At 43.9% G+C, this 17,207-nt stretch overlaps 1 protein-coding gene across 2 annotated transcripts in view; it reads right to left on the bottom strand.

Moving 5' to 3' along the window:
• Positions 1 to 17,207, bottom strand: part of NRCAM (neuronal cell adhesion molecule) — a 229,535-nt gene that overhangs the window by 174,309 nt on the left and 38,019 nt on the right. For both annotated transcript variants that reach the window (XM_058681470.1, XM_058681471.1), the window contains exon 2: positions 4,062 to 4,217. The gene's annotated coding sequence lies outside the window, so the exon portion shown is untranslated. The remainder of the gene's footprint in view (positions 1 to 4,061; positions 4,218 to 17,207) is intronic.

The following is a 17,207-nucleotide window of genomic DNA, read 5'->3' as shown; positions in this document are numbered from 1 at the left end:
TCTGGTTAGAAACCATGCTCATTGTCCTACATCAAAAACGGCTCGCAAATCGCTGATGCGAAGTCTATGATCACCAGGCCAGGATTGAATCTGTACCTAAAGCTGGTGGCTCAGCATTTCCTCTCCTCATTCTTTTCGAAATCCCACACTACGGAAGGACAGAGGGGAACACATTTTACTGCTAAGTATGATTTGAGTCCTCTGGAAAACTGCCCACTCCAAAGTGTCACCCTAGCAACTCACCCACACCTTCTGCTGCCCCCCAGGAGTGTTCCCTCACATATTTCTGTTCCTGTCTGGAAAGAGGGTCATCTTAAGGACATTTCAAACTATAAATACTTTCAACTGGCAGCCTTCACCTTAACATACAATCTATGTGCTGTTTTGTTTACATAATGGCACTTGTTACCCTCAGTGGGAATCTGAACAGAAAGCAGCCACACGACTCTGTCGTGGCCCTCTGTACTGCAGCCACTGGGAGAGGCCTCAGAAGACGCAGGCCACCGAGGTAACTGACCTAGGGGAGAGCTGACCTCGCTCTTGGCAGTCATCACATCATGTTGAGTTCACAGCCTGCAGCATGCTCTGTATCTGTTCATCTTTGTGCACACAGTTGTTCTGCCCCATGTCGCCAAGCAATACAGAGGGCAAACATTCAGCACTTGCCAAAGTCTCCCCCAGCTCTCCCCACCCCCCTCCTCCCACAGCAAGTTACGTAAACACAAACTGTCAAGGGTCTTGCGTATTCGGAGAGAGCAGTGTGTGCTTGTCACATGGACGATAGGAGGCAAGATAAAGAGAATACAGGCCCATAGAAGAAACACAGGAAGACACACAGAGAGAGATACTGAAACTGGGAGCAGCAGTCCTTGGGTCCTGTGCAGAAATGAGTGGAAGCTCCTTTCCTTCCTGGCAGCTTCTGAGAGAAGTGAATCATGTTTTGTACATGCATTAGGACGATGCACAGCCCACTGGTTTCCCAGCAAAGACTGGCCATTCTGTGAATTTTAGAGAACAATTCACTGCCTCAAGACCACCTACAAGCTGCATGCACAGGCCGCCATTCTAAGCTACACCAACTCAGCATTTCCATAAAGCCACTCTCCATATAGACAATTCTCAGCAGAGTGCACTGTGATTGACCAGATCAGAAACTGCTCGTGTTTGCAACTGCCGATTTTAAAATCATCAATGAGCAGCATTCCCTTCTGTGCTGCTCTAATCTTTCCTTTTTAGTGGTGAGACAGCACAAAAGAAAACATAAAACAAAATGCAAATTAGAAATTATAAAAATTAAGAATAGCAAAGTTAAGCAAAGTTAAGACCAGAACCCAAAATATTGAAGCCAAATGTGTTCACTGAATTTCAACCTGCTAAGAGATAACATCACAGCCCCATTAATATTTGGAATGAGAAAAAAAATGATGATGTGAAAAGGCAGAGTGGGTTTCAGGATTCTGGTTCCAGCTGTCATTGTTATGTAAGTTACTTCATTTTGCTTCAACCTAATTTTCTTGTGTCTGAACACCAAAGCAACAGACTAAGTGAACTTTAAAGTGCCTAGAGAGAGCATAGTGAAACTGACTATCCAAAGAATAAAATGGGAGAACTTGGTAATTTTCTAACAGGTCTTAGGAAAAATGTCATTAAGCTAATTCAAGCAGCAACAACTCGATTAAAATTCATTCGAAATTTTAGAACTACTGCAAGTATTATTCGACTTTAAAATTCTCGCCCATGACATTCTCTTGAAGGAGGCTCTGGGTAATGATTGCAGTCCAAGTCTGCTGGACTCTCTCTGAAACAGTGCAGTCACTGTTCCTCCAATCCCCTCGCCACGTTCATGGGGGGATGCCGGGAAGGTCCGCAGGGCGTGGCCCTGGCCCACCAGCTGTGAAGACTGCAAGAATGACCCTGCTCAGTCTCCTTCAGGAGCCAGGCTCAGCCACCCACACAGCAGTCAACCCCACTAGTTACAGCAGAAGAAGTACCTCTAAGAAAGCAAAGCAGCTTTCTTCACTCAGGTTGGGAACCACTGTGAATCTCAATGGAGCATGTCACTGGCTTGTAACCCTCCTCAACCTGAGGGTTACTTAAAAAAAATTTTTGCTTTATATTTCCTTTTCCCAAACTGCAAAATCAGCATTTCTGTTCCTAGCAATAATCCTGATTTCTTATGCCAAGAAATCAAGACCATCAAGTACAAATAGAAAGGAAACGGCAGATGTCAAAATAAAGCGGAAATTGGAAGTGTGGTGTGCTGCCTCTAATATTTGAATGAATGAATAACAGGGAGGCTTAAATGTAAAATTAAATTTGGACTTCTCAGCAATGCCTTTATCTGCCTGGTCAGCGCTTCTAGGTCCTGCATCGTACGTTCACTTCCAGCTGCCTAGTGGACATTGCTACCTAAATGTCCCATGTGTACGTCCAAGGCCCTCTGTCTGCTCCTCTCTGAGATTCTCATCAAGGCACCATCACACTCCCAGCCATCAGCAGCCAGGAAGCCCACGCCCTGACACTACCCTACTTCCTGGGTCCAGTCACTCCCCAAATCCAGATTTTTTTTCAACCTCTTTCTCTGTTCCTACTTCCTCTCCGCAAATTCTAGCTGTTCCTTCTGACCCCTAGGTCATCACACACTAACCTTGCCTTCCTTCAGTCCCATCACCTGTAGCTCACGCTCTCTATCCTTTTTCCAGGGTTATCATCTGAAATACCAGGGACCTCCAGCAGAAGGCCCTCTGTGCCCTAGTGCCCCAGCCCACCTCGGACACACACACTCCGCTTCCCTTATGGTTCACTAACCCTGACAACACTTCACTCTCACCGTGGGTTTCTCTCCCCTAACCCACGACTCCTGCCTACAGTACCCTCCTCCACCTAACCCTTCTCTTGGACTGTTCCTATTCATCTTTCAAGAGTCACTTCAGGAGCCACCTCCTCCAGGAAGCCTGCTTTTACACATACTGTCCTCCAGCCCCAAGGTGTATTAGATGTCTTTCCCATTCCTTTACACATCTTCAGTATACATTTATCATACAGAAATTGGCCACATCCATGCACACATGTATGTTCAAAAAAAGTATAGATTTCAAAAACAATTTCACATTTATATATATACATATACACACACTCATATACACTATTGTTAAAATAGGATTTGATGAGTTAATATCACATATTGTGAGATTTGTGACAAAGATCATAAAATAAAGAATGACAACATTTATAATTAGTTATATACCAAATAACAGTGGATCTACTTTTTTTTTTCCTACATAAACTTCCTCATATTAGAGAAAACACATGGTGTATATATTTCTAGGTCTAGCTTGTTTCATTTGCATAACAATCTCCAATTCTATTAATTTTTGCAAATATTGGATTTCCTTCTTTTTACAGCAAAATAAACATATCTTTTAAATTTCATTTTTTTCATAAGCTGTTTGAAGTATGCTTGTCTGTTTGTCTGACGGGTATCTCTTGAAGCAAGAGATTAACGACCTTGGCCTCTTCAGAGTTTAACAAAGTTTACTGAACTAAATTAAAAATGAACGAAACTACTAGAAAATAAAAAGTCAGTGGGCATGAGAGCATGTTTGAGGATTATAAATGTTGGAGGAAGGTAGTCATTATTTTCCTGAATTGCACAAATAAGGCTCCACAGTTTACAAAGAACTTTCCTGTAAATTATACTGTTTGACCCCCTCAAACAGTTTCAGAGGGCAAGTTAAAGCACACTGAAGTTCGAAGACAGAAATTACAAGCACGTAAGAAATTTCTCCAAGATGAGAAATACTGCTCATTTTGAAAAGATGGATTTGTGGGTTTTTGTTGTTTTTGTTGTTGTTGTTTACGCATATGTTGTTCATGGGCCAAAATTAATACATTTAATTGCTACCAAACATTCTCCTGAAAAACTGAAACTACCAACTGCATGTAAAGATTTTTCATGGAATTATTCCCCAACCGATTATTTTTCCAGGTGTAGATTTTGGAAGACAGACCAGCTAGTTTATACACTTCTTAGGACAAAGAGAGAAGCAGTTCACTCTCACCTTCAGATGGGCCACTGCGCCAAGACCCTCCCAAATGTGTCCCTGACCTCAGAGACGGTTCTTTTCCTGGGTGATACCAACTGCTGAGAGCAGCTTTGGTCCAACTCTTTAGCAAACAGGGCTAACAGGTGCTGAGGAAGGATACTGCAATGATTCCTGAAAAGGAAAGAGATAGAACATTATAAATTATTTTTAGTCAGTTGATTCTTGTAGGCTGAGATTTAATTGTATATCCTACTAAAATTGACAGCGGGACACTTAATACATGCCAAACACCTTGATTAAGTTTAGCCAAGCATTTTTCGTGCTCAAGGACATCAATGTCTAAGAAATGCTAAGCAATTTAATGGTAACAGGTAATGAAAAAAGGTAACATAATCCCAATCACATTTCAGCACAGGACAGAGTCTGAATTACTCCTGACTAGTGGCAGACGAGGGCACACACAAATCAAGAAGAGGGGGAAAATAGGACTGGATCTTATTTTTCTCTAATACTTCATGGGAATACACCATCCCTTAGAGTCACATCAACACACAGACTATGGCTGGGAACAATCTAATACAGACAGCAAAGAACAAACAATGAAGAACTAAGGATTTGATCAATGCTGACAATGTCACAGAGGAACTGAGTAACGCAATTACATTTTAGAGGTGGTTTTGAAGACGAGGAAGGAAAAAAAGGCTCCTGGAAATAAAGAGGTTGCTGAGGACACCATTGTAAGACAAAAAAAAAAGTAAGGTTAAGGTAGAACTACAGATTGAAACCTTAATTAAATGGAAGCCAACTAACAGAAGTGCTTTAGTAGTGCTTTTATTTAATATTTTACTGTTAAGACTAGATAAAATCACAGAAGAGATTGTTCAGCAAGTCTTTTTTTTTTAATTATTTATTCTTGAAAGGCAATTACAGAGAGATGTGGGGTAAGACAGAGCGGGTTCTTCCATCTGCTGATTCACTCCGACAAAGGCCACAACAGACTGAGTTGCACCAGTCCAAAGCCAGGAGCCAGGAGCGTCTTCCCAGTCTCCCATGTGGGTGCAAGGGCCCAAGAGCCTGGATCATTTACACTTTATTTTCCAAGGCACATAAGAAGGGAACTGATCCAGAGGTGAAGATACAATGCAGTATGCATCCCTACTTCCAAATCAAAGATGGACTCCCAATGACTGTTGGACATATCTAGACAATGGGATGCTGGACTGTCTGCCATTGTCTGTACCAACAATGTCAGGACACACTTAAATAACAGACTGATGGACTTATGACTGCCAATGAAGGACTATACTATTGTAATAATTATAATACTATGGGGCAAATCAGTCCGGGGTAGGAGTTTGAGGGGATGGGCGGTAATCCCAGACCCTATAAAATTGTACTATAAAATTTGAAATTTTAAAAAATATGTATTTCCTAAAAAATAAGAAGGGAACTGGATTGGAAGTGAAGCATCTGGGACTCAAACCAGCACCAAGACGGTACGCTGGCACCACAGACGGCTGATTTACAAGCCACAGGCCCAGCCCCCCGAAGGCCTCTTTCAAGCCAGTCTGTTCCGAGAAGAGCAGACGCTGGAATTCTGCACCTGACTCCACAGCTAATGGTCCGACCTGGCCTTGCTAAGTGCTTCTTATTTCTGCAACACAGGGTAGGCTCTTAAGCAACATCCATGGCTGGGCCCCAATCAGGTCAACTAAGTCCCTGAGCAATTATATCAGCATAACTCCAGAACAAACGGTGTTCAAATGAGAGAACCTTGGCGAAGGTATGTGACTACTCTGCTGGTCTCACATTCTGTCTTCACTCCACTTTGGGTGCCTGGTATCTCATTTACTGTAAAGCAGACCAGAATTCAAACTAATAGTATCTTTTTTTTTAATTATTTGATAATCTTTACATAGTTGATTAGGTCACAAAGGGTCAGGGGCTACAGGAAAATGGATAAGACCATTGTTTCCACATTATTATTATTATTATTATTATTATTACTATTATTATTTTCTGTATCTGGGGTAAGGAGGGAGATAAAGGGAGAAGCCCCAGCCAGCCTCCCATCCATCCCAGGTCCCCTACATGGGGCAAGCTCCGAGGGTCCTGCTCAAGCAGTTTTGATAGTTCAACAGTTCTGAATTGCTGCCAATCTTGCCATGCCAAGCTCAATGAAATCTCTCCAGAATCCACCGGCAAACTAATAGTATCCCAAAATCTAAAACACAAAGAATCATCCTCCAATTTTTAGGAGGAGGGAACCAAGAATCAAAAGGGATAGTGACATCTGTAGATGTGAGCTGCGCTGGACAGGGTCATAAGGCATGAAACCACACTGCTGAGAGGGACTAAGATACCCTGGCTTCTGTAGGCAGGAACAGCATGGCCATCTTCAAGCAACAATGCAGAAAGTACTAATCCTTGATGCCACATGACTGAGCATGATAGAATACGCAGGCATTGCACCAAGAAGTACTTGAACGCTTACAAGAACACAGTGTCCTGCACTCTATTATCATCCTCAATCTATCCATGAGCAAACTGGGGTCAAGAGAAGTTAGTCTTGGCTTCAAAGGATCTTAACACAGCTGGTGTCTGCAGGGCCCATGCAGATCCGAGGCAAGGCTGCTTGTTCCTGCTGTCCACTCCAGGCAGCCACACGGTGGAAAGCAGACACAGAGGCATCCCAGACTCTCCCTGGTGTTTCCAATCTTCTCAGAGTTTTGTAACTAATTTTCGTTTGTGAGACAGGATTAACAATCTGCACCCTACGCTGCTCTTCTCTGCTACAAACTAGTAGAGTTCAAATGCTAAGGGTTTTTTTAAAAAACTATTTTTATTTGAAAGACAAATGAGAGAGAGAGATACAGATAAATCAGAGATAGAGATACAGATGTAGAGTTAAGACACAGTTCCCATCTACTTGTTCATTTCTCAGATGTTCCCAACTCCAAGAGCCAAAATGCTGGCCATCCCTTCCATGCGAGTGGCCCAGAACCACTTACGTCATCGCTGGCTACCTGTGAAGGTACAGTATACACAAGTAGGAAACTGGAATAAGGAACAGAGCCGGGCGTCCAACACAGGCAGCCCAAGGAGTTTAATTGATGTATCAATGCCGATCCCTGAATGCTAAGGTTTAATTCCACTATTTCAGAGAACTTCACCTTTGACAACTACCTGAGAAGAGTTACTACTGAACTCTTCCTTAAATTGACATGAGGCTTTAGGACATCTGAGTTGAAAAGCTGAACTGAAATTTTTGGAGCATCATTTATAATTCACTTAGAAATGACAATTTCCAAATACTTTGATCACATCTTAAATCTTAGAAAAACTCCCATCATTTGCTGCTTTGTTGCATTTACCTTATGTTCTTTCCTTTCTTTGAACCGTATTGTTATCAACAATAATAAGATCTAATTTTCAAACATGTCACATATGAAATATATTTTACTTAAGAGGCTAATGCAAAAGCGTTACCATCGCTAACACCTTAGGCATCTTCTAATTATACTGTTTCAGAATTACCTTCCTGATTCATTTCTGGTAATAATGTGAAAAAAAGGCTCTCATGATACACCTTTAAGAAGAAATAAAAGAATGGTAATAAGAATAAAAACATTGGCAGATGGGAGGTGCCTGCAAGAACACTAGAATCTAGCCATCATCCCACCCTGTGTCCCAGTCTATTTTTTATGTAGGTGGGTCTTTTTCCTGCAACTTTCACCATTGGTTCCAATCCTGGCCCTTGGAGCCACACACAGATTCCCATCTTGAGGCAAACAAGCCCAACCACAGCTTGTCATTCCAGACAACAAGGATAAGACACTGTGTTCACAAGGTCAAGGGTGAGGACCACAGTGGCTGCACGTGACCCAGGAGGTGGCTAGGGGCAAAGGTCTATGTCCTAGAAAGGAGACGGTAAGAAGCCAAATTCATGACAACAACTTTCTGGGATTGGGCTGGGATGTCGGGAGTCAGTGGGGAACATGCAGTTCCTGTGGAACATGCAGAAATACCCAGAAAGGCCAGAAGACAGGCCCTGGGGTGTCCAAAGATGCTGCCAAGCTCTTAGTGCCCAGATCCAAGCAGGGGAACTGGGTAAAGCCTCTCTGTTTGGGGTGTCCTGACTGAGCCCCAGTGTGCCTAGCACACACTCTAAGATGACAGTCGCTCATTCATCAGCCCTTCCTATAGCTGCGTATCATTCTACCAATATCTTTTGTGTCTTCTTAAGTGAAGCTTTTATTTTCATCCCATCAATATCTCATCTTTTTAGATGGGCTATATTACTCAAATTTGCCAAAACTATGAAATTTTCAATTCTGCAATTACTAAATGAATACTTGTTAGGCGTTTCTGCTTTACATCTTCTATACCCTAGACAAGCACACCATCTAGAATGGCACTAGGTAACAGTGGGATTAAAGCAGTGAGAACCAAACTGCTACTAACTAAAAATACATTTATTTTCATGGCTGAGTCCTTACACACAGTTCGTAAATGCCATTACTCCCAACTGACTGTGATCCTCCTGAAGACATAAAAGGTTACATGAACTGACTCAATCAAGCAACTGGTATGTAGGACAAATGTTGAAAATCGCAAAAATCTCCCAAAAATTCAGTGTTGGCATCAGTGGAGAAAACAAGGCTACAGTTGAGATCATTGGAACATGAACTCTGTAGTTAATTACCTGTGCAGCAGAGCAAGAAGTTACGCTTGAAAAACATATTACAAAATAGAGCCACATTAGGTTTAGCTTTCCCCAAGGCAATCAAGCAAATGAGCAGAAGTTATCATTTTAGATCATCCGGCATACCACTGCCAAAGTGAAATTTTTCTCCTAAGGAGGTCTCAACTGCTTTGTCTAACTTAGGTTTTGGTAAGCCCTGGGAAATCTATCCCTAGAGTAAAATGCCTCACACAGAAAGGCTTTATTCCTGTCTGCTTTTCTTGGTTTTTCTGGCTCTACCACACTGCAGACTGTCAAACTGCTGCTTCTCAGGCAGTTCACATGCCTGCCTGGAGCAACCCAACCTCTCCGCCTTGATCTTCTCAGGGTCGACTCTGGGTTAAAGTTCAGAGGATGAGCCTGATGGGCCACTCTGTAAGGCAAGCACCTGAGTGTGTGTGAAGGCTCCACGCTTTCCTGGTGCCCACGCGATGCCCTATTCACTCACCTGGGTTTCTCCAGCTACATGGAAGGACTGAACAGTTCATTCAACAACCACAGCACTGAGGGCAAGACAAGCCAACATGAGCTTTGGCAACTTCAGCTCAAAAACAGGGATGAGATAGAATCATACCATTCATGCTCAGTGGCATTTTCAGTTCTATTTCGCCCAGAGGTGATCGCGTTGACTATCAAAGAGGCAGTGTTTTGGGAGTACTTTAGATTAAAACAAAAAGAATCTTCAGGCAGAGTAACTTCTAGATGACCGGACACAGTTTGTAACTGGCAAAAGCAAGCTTCTGGCCATTTCTAAAGCCTCTTCAGCCACGTGTCTTCCGCCAGCCCAAAGGGTCACCCATTACCTAAGCAGGTAAAATGATGACAAAGTAACCAAAGGATGTCTGCTCTCTTCTGAGTACCCTGGTAACTGGATGGCAGCTATCTGATCTTTACAACAAGTTTTTAAGGCAAGTGGTTTTATGATCCCCATCAAATAGATGAGAAAACTGAGGCATGGCTACTGGCCTCATGGCTCCACGTTTCATGGCTCGCAGGTGGCTGAAAGCGATAAACACCCTAAGAGCCCATGCTGCCCGGAAGAAACATGGAGGAAGTTGTTGGATCTGTTGCTAGGAAGAACGCTAAGCAAGTTCTGGAACGTTTTCTGGCATTTCTAGAACAGTGAGACTTTTCTTCTCTTGTAAATCCTGTGAGAAGACATTGGCATCAGAGATGAGAGAAAGAGCAATTCCCAGAAAAGAAGGCAATGTGGTTGCCTCCCCCTGGCCCTGGGCGAAGGCTGGGCATGTGTGACTAAGTGGCGGCACAGAAGGCTCATGGCACACAAGCACCATACGCTGCACTAATGCATGCCATGTGTATTTTCTGTTGCTTCACAATCCTCAGATGGATCATGCTGGCTCAACAAAGCAGAGAGACTAGACCACTGGCATCCTCGGTCCTACATTTGTAGTTTGCAATGTATCACTGAATTCCCAGGAGGCTCTTAAGCGTGTAGTGGAATTTGGTAATTTGTTTGGACATCAATTTGAATGGCACAAACACCAGCTTCTTACACTCACCACCCCAGTGCAGTATCCCTGAATACATTCACAAGTATAAACAGAGGAAGTCAGGCCTGACACGGTAGCCTAGTGGCTAAAGTCCTTACCTTGCATGCAGGGGGATCCCAAATGAGCTCCAGTTCACATCCCAACTACTCCATTTCCCATCCAGCTCCCTGACTGTGGCCTGGGAAAGCTTTTAAGGACAGCCCAAGGTCTTGGGACCCTGCACCCACGTGGGAGATCTGAAAGAAGCTCCTGGCTCCTGGCTTTGGATCAGCTCAGCTCAGCTCTGGCCTTTGTGGCGTAGGGTCCCAAGGCTTTGGGCCATCCTGTACTGCTTTTCCAGACTACAAGCAGGGAACTGGATGGGAAGTGGGGCTTCCAGGACATGAACCAACGCCCCCATATGGGATCCTGACACCTGCCAGGTGAGGACCTGCCACTAGGGCCCCAGAGACAACTATGAAACAGATCTATGTGACTCTAACTTGTGGCCTGGCCTCTTAACATTTCTTCTTTTTATTTGTTTGCCTTTATTTTATTTGAAAGGTATAGAGACAGAGATAGAGATCTCTTAGCCACAGATTCACTTCCCCAAATGCCCTCACAGAGTTTGCACTAGGACCCGGGGTGTTTATTCGGGTGGGTGCCTCACGTAGGGGGCAGGGACTCAAGCAGCTGAGCCATCAACTGCTGCCTGCCAGGGTGCACATGAAAGAGAAGCTGTGACTGGAGGCAGAGCAGCAACTCGGACCCAAGCTCTCTGGCACAGGATGTCCCAAGGAACATCTTAACCTCTACAGCAAACACGCCACCTCCGGCCCCTTTCATTTCTGCTGAAGTAATTCAACAGCAGCGTACACAGAAACACTGTGTAGTGAAGGAAAGTAAGTAGGTGAAACAGAAGAAGTAGCAGATTTTAATTAAAAGGGAAAGCAGTTAACTTTGAATGTGTAACATATGCATAAATTACAGGACACTTAGTGCAAATGTTTTCCAGGAAAAAAAAAATTTAAGAGCTTCTACAATTTTTTCCCCAATATTCTTAATGTAAGAATGTAAGTTAATCTAGGGACTAGTGTGTTTCTAAGAATTCAGAGTTGGAGGCAGAACTGTGTCAAAGACAGGAATACGCATGTCTGGCCAGGGATGCTATGAGAGACAAAGGAAGGGCTCGGGCAGAGGCTGGGGAAAACACACGATGGGCTGCACTCAGGCAGTCAATGCCCACAGCCTCCTTGAGACTTTGGCAATGAAAGAAGGAAAAGAAACAAAATGGAAACTCCAGGGAGCAGCTGGGCTGATGAGAGACCTGAGTGTGTCTAAGGCTGCGGACACAGAGAACGAAGCTGCAATGGTCAAAAAATTGCACAGGGTGAAGTGGTGGTGCAGGGCGCCTGGGCATCAGAGGGTTTAGGGCGTTGCCTCTGTGCTCGGTGCATATCACAAACCTGTCAACTGTTTCAACTGAATGGGGACACGTGTGCTCAATCCACGTCTCCGTGTCTTCTCCCCTCCTGGAGAGAGCATTCCCTAGATTGAAGCATTTCTGAAATGAGCAAGAACGAATACAACAGCCCACATGCAGAAACCTGCTTGTTTGCATATTGAACAGTCTTCTCACTAAAAAACAGTTGGAGTCAGTCAAAATGAAATGGAATGCCAGCAAACTTCGACAGTAATACAAATGCCTTGCAACCTCAAACTGGAGTTTAACAGAATACACACAACAAATTTCCTTTGATGATTCTGAAAAGCGATTGAATGAGTTCCAATTTGAGCAGGGGTTTGTTTATTTTGCTTAGCTCCAGTCCTTCATTAAAATTACTCATGAAACATTTAGTGAATGGTTACTGGGTAATGCACACCAGTTCGAAGCTAGCATGTTAATGATTTTTATATTCTATCATTCTGGCTGGACAGTTTTAGAAACAGGGTTTTTATTTTTTCTTGGGAGAACTTTTGCAGCTGATTTTTAAAGGGTTCCTTCTTTCTGATTAAGATGCATGTTAGCATTTTTTTAAATATGAAAAGCACAAAAAATTATATCAACAGAAACAGCAATGATTAAGGTTGTGGTGTCCATTTTCCAAGTCTTATTTTGTCTGTGTGTATGTGTGTCTGCATATACTTCTTTCCAAGCCACTAAGTGTACACTGATTTAGCAATCTCTTTCTGTCACTTAGTACACAATGGACATTTCCCCAACACAATAAAATCTATACAACCAGATTCAGTATCTGTGTAATATTCCATCATAGAAAAAACATAAGGCTCGAAGCAGTGACACAGCAAACTAATCCTCCACCTGCAAGTGTCAACATCCCATACGGGTGCTAGTTCCTGTCCCAGATGTTCCTTTTCAAGTTCTGCTCTCTGGTTATGGCCTGAGAAAGCAGCTAGGGATAGCCCAACACTGTGGGCCTCTGTACCCATATGTGAGGCTGGGAAGAATCTCCTGCCTTCAGATCATCTCACCTTTGGTTGTTGCAGCCATTTGGGGAGCAAACCAGTCGATGGAAGCCTCTGTTTCTGTCTTTTCTAGCTGTAAAAATCTGCCTTTCAAATACAAATAAATCTTCAGGAAAAAAAAGAAACCATATCCATTCAATCAATGCCCTCCCACCGGATATCAATGTTATTACCATTGGCTTTTTAACTATAATGTGTTAATGTTTCTTTATTTCTTTGAGAAACTGATAGACTGAGATATATCGCCCATCTACTGGTTCACTCCCAATTCACTACAGTGACTGGGGTTGGTCTGGGCTAAAATCAAGAGCCAGGAATTCAATCAAAGATTCCCACGGACATGGCAAGGCTCCATTTCCTTGAGTCATCTCCATTTCTCTTCCACGGTCTGCCTTGACAGGAAACTGAAGGCAGCACCGAGAGCCAGTAACTGTACCCAAGCAACCCCACTATGGGATGCCAATGTTATACCTGCTAGAACCAACATCTGTCCCTACCTTATTTCCCAAAGATGCATTGCCTTGCTAGCACTGGCTGATTAAAAAAAAAAAAAAAAAAAAAAAAGCAACGTGCATGATTGAATGGGAAGAGCGGCTACCTGTTCCATGCTTACCCACCTCACAATTTTCAGGCGATTCTGCCCTGTGAGCTGAGGAAACACCTGAGCAGGTTGGAAAATCACAGGTAACCTGCTCACAGTCTCACAGTAGTGATGGTTTCACTGTGTATAGCTGTGTTAACAGGTGTAGGATAACACTTATCAGCTGGCCCATTCCTAACACATGTGTTCTGTTGTCCGTTGCTTACAACTCTCTGAAGCTGTTAGAGGTCTCCAACTGGGGTAGACATTTGCAGCAGCCGTTAAGCTGCAGCTCAGAACATTGCCAGCCCAGATCTGAGACCCTGTGTTTGAGGTCCAGCTCTTCTCCCAGTTTCAGCTTGCGGCTAAAGCACGTCCTAGGGGGTGGCATGTAATGGCTCAATGAGCTGGTCTCTGTCTCTACACAGGAGAGCTGGATTGAGCTGGAGGCTCCTGGCTTCATCCTGGTCTAGCCCCAACTGTACCAAGCATTGGGGTGTGAATCAGCAGAACTGGAGATCTCGCTGCCTCCCTTACAAATGAACAAAAAGAAAAATATATTTATACAAAAAATTCCAATCCCAGATGCCCCATTTGGGGCATGACTGAGGTTGTGATATTCTTACTTAGGGTGGAGCTTCCCCTGTAGTTTCATTGTGAAGCTAGGAACAAATAATCTAAAATATAATGAATCTTTCCAAATTAAAAAATTGATACTTTGATGTGATCAGAATGAAATCAATCAAGGCATATTTTTAAGAAGTGAGTGTATAACTTTGAAATACAAAAACGGCAAGTTTGGGTTTTTTTTTTTAATACTATCTGGCAAAAAAAATCTGTCTTGCTCAAATAATCATAAAAATTCATCAACCAAAGTTTAAAGGCCCATTGCACACTGGCAGCACAGAGATCACATGTTTATTTAAAAAAAAAATCTTGTGTTGTTTTTAGATTCTAACATTCCCTTAAGTCGATGTAAAATGGATTAAGTTCACCAAATAGTGTAAGTATTGACTTATGAGGGAAAAACGAACCCTAGAAAATATGAAAAGGCATCTGGCTTGCGTCCACCGTGTGATCACAGATTCTCTGCAAACAGCCTTTCCAATCCAGGAGGTTTTGCTCTATTTGCCAAACTACTGAGCTGGGCACAGGCTATTAGCAGGGATGCGGGAAAAGCTGTCCCACTGAATTGGACAATCCTAGCCGGAAGGCACCATCATCCTTTTGTAACAAGTGAGACTGCCAGTGTCTTTAAGGACACTTCCCATCATGGTGCAACACACAAGCCCTTTTCTTAGAGTAAGCCAATATTCAATATTAGCTTGCCTATGCCTTCATTCTGTTAGCAGTAAGAAAACTCGAACGTAATTAGTGTTGGCTTTCAGTGTGCTTGGGAACTGCACCCAGCTGGGAAGTGGGCCAGGCAGCACAGGGTTGCATTGCTCCCCAAGCTAAGACTCTGTGAAAGAGATTAGAAGAAAAAGAAATGGGCCGACCTCATTCAGAAAGAAATGCTCTCCTTGAGCCCCTGCCATGACTGTGTGTGTGGCTGTCATGGGCAAAGACCCTTCCCAAGGCCTTGCCACCCTGCACCTGAATCCACAATGATGTGCAGAATGAAATCCGAAGCATGGAGAGTTTCGGCGGCTGGAGAATGGGAGATGTGACATGCTCACAGAGCTGCCCCACACCTGCCCAGAAAAGACAGTGGAGAGGAGAGGATGCAGGCTGCCCGCTGTGGGAGGAGACCCTGTGGTCTGAGGGTAAAGGCCAAGCAGGAAGTCGAGGCTACACTCAAGGGAGACAAACGCACTTGGCCAAAAGGTCAGGTCTCCAGCATGCTGACCGGAACCTTGGCTTCAGCTACAACAAAGCAACACTGAACTACTTCTCTGAACAGAAATGAGTGAGAAATTTTGTTAAGAAAAAATGTGAAAATAAGATAGAAGGATAATTGGCAACTTTTCCTCAATTACCAGCTAGGGCACAGCTCCGTCCTCAGACACAGTGCCACACGTTCGTACTAAACCAGACTCCAGGCTCAGACGTCGGCTCCCAGCTCCTGCTCCTGATTCCAGCTTCCTGTTAACGCAGACCCGGGGAGGTAGCAGGGATGGCTCAAGTAACTGGGCTCCTGACACTCACATGGAGATCTAGATGGAGGTCCTGGCTCCTGGCTTCAGTGTGGCCTAGTCACAGCCATTGTAGCTGCTAGAAGTGAACTAGCAAATGAGAGCACATTTTGTGTTTCTCATTAAAACAAAACAAACTAAGAAAAAACCAAAGCTGGGCTTTGGCCCCATCCAATTTCATCACTTCCCTCTGCACGCTCACTCTCAGTCTTTGGTCTTTCTGCAAAGCCGCCTTAGATTCATCGCTGGGTCATTGTTCAGTCCCATTCCACTCTAAGGTCACCCTGTCCCCCCATCTTCATCCAGGGTCTACCCAGGGGGCCAGTAACCCAGATCTTTGGCAAGGGGCACGAGATCACTGTCTGTAACCTGCCAAACACTCTCACTGTTCTAGAACACCTTAGGGCACTAGACCAGTGCCCGTGTCCTGCCTCCCAGTCTCATTGTTCTGTATCACCTTAGAGTGACCCGTGGCAGATCCTGGTTTCAGTAGTGAGAAATTCAACCTTGACAAAATGTCCCCAGGCAAAGCAAAACAAAAGGACAAAGCAAAAGCCCTGCACACTCCATAGGAGCTGTGAACACAGGCTATGGTTCACCTAACTTGCCAGATAATGCAATATACACAGGCTTTTAGAGGGAACTAAGACAGAAACACAAGCTATATCATACTTTCTAGTTCTCATTACTAAACCCTAAACAGAACTTAATACTTTGCATATTATAACTTTCTTCTAAAAACATTTATTTGTTTGTTTGAAAGTTACAAGAAGAGAAACAGAGACAGAGAGAGATTTTCCATTTCCTGGTTCACTCCTCAAATGGCTGCAACAGCTGAGGTTGGGCCAGACCAAAGTCAGGAGCCTGGAACTCCATCTGGGTCTCCCACATGAGTGCAGTGGCTCATTTTTTGCTGCTTTTCCAGGTGCACCAGCAGAGAGTTGGATCAGAGGTGGACCAGTTGGGACTCGAACCAGCAGCCACATGGGACGCTGGTATTGCAGGCAGTAACATAACCCACTGCACCATAGTGTCAGCTCTTATAGCCTTCTTTTTCAAAGACTGTATCCACATGACTGGTTTCCCATTCAATAAAACCAGGCATGTGTGTGTCCACCTTGGACTTATTTCTGCCACTGCCTGGAGTTCGAATGAAAATCATGACAAAGAGGGCCTGGCATGGTAGCCCAGTGGCTAAAGTCCTCACCTTGCACGTGCCAGGATCCCATATGGGCACCAGTTCGTGTCCTGACGGCCCTGCTTCCCATCCAGCTCCCTGCTTATGGCATGGCAAAGCAGTCGAGGACCCTGCACCCATGTGAGAGACCCAGAATAGGTTCCTGGCTTCAGATCAGCTCAACTCTGGCCATTGCGGCCACTTGGAGAATGAGTTAGCAGATAGATAAGATCTTCCTCTCTGTCTCTCCTCCTTTCTGTATATCTGACTTTCCAATAAAAAATTTAAAAATGTTAAAAACAACAACAACAAAAAAGAAAGATAATCATGACATAGATCAGAGCCCTAACCCACTGAGGAGCTCAAACAACCTGCTCAGTCTGCAGGTTCCTGTCTCAAGCAAATCACAAACCCACATTCCTAGGTCGCATTGTTGCCTACCTCCAACATTCAAAATAAACGAACACCATTCATGTACAGATGGTAAAGCAGAGGGCTACACTTTGCAGCCCTGGACTAAGCTTTGCTGCTTCCTGGTCATACTG

This window comes from Ochotona princeps, chromosome 25, assembly GCF_030435755.1.
Source record: "Ochotona princeps isolate mOchPri1 chromosome 25, mOchPri1.hap1, whole genome shotgun sequence".
In the NCBI taxonomy this organism is placed as follows: Eukaryota; Metazoa; Chordata; class Mammalia; order Lagomorpha; family Ochotonidae; genus Ochotona; species Ochotona princeps.
This window is presented reverse-complemented; position numbering and strand designations above follow the sequence as displayed.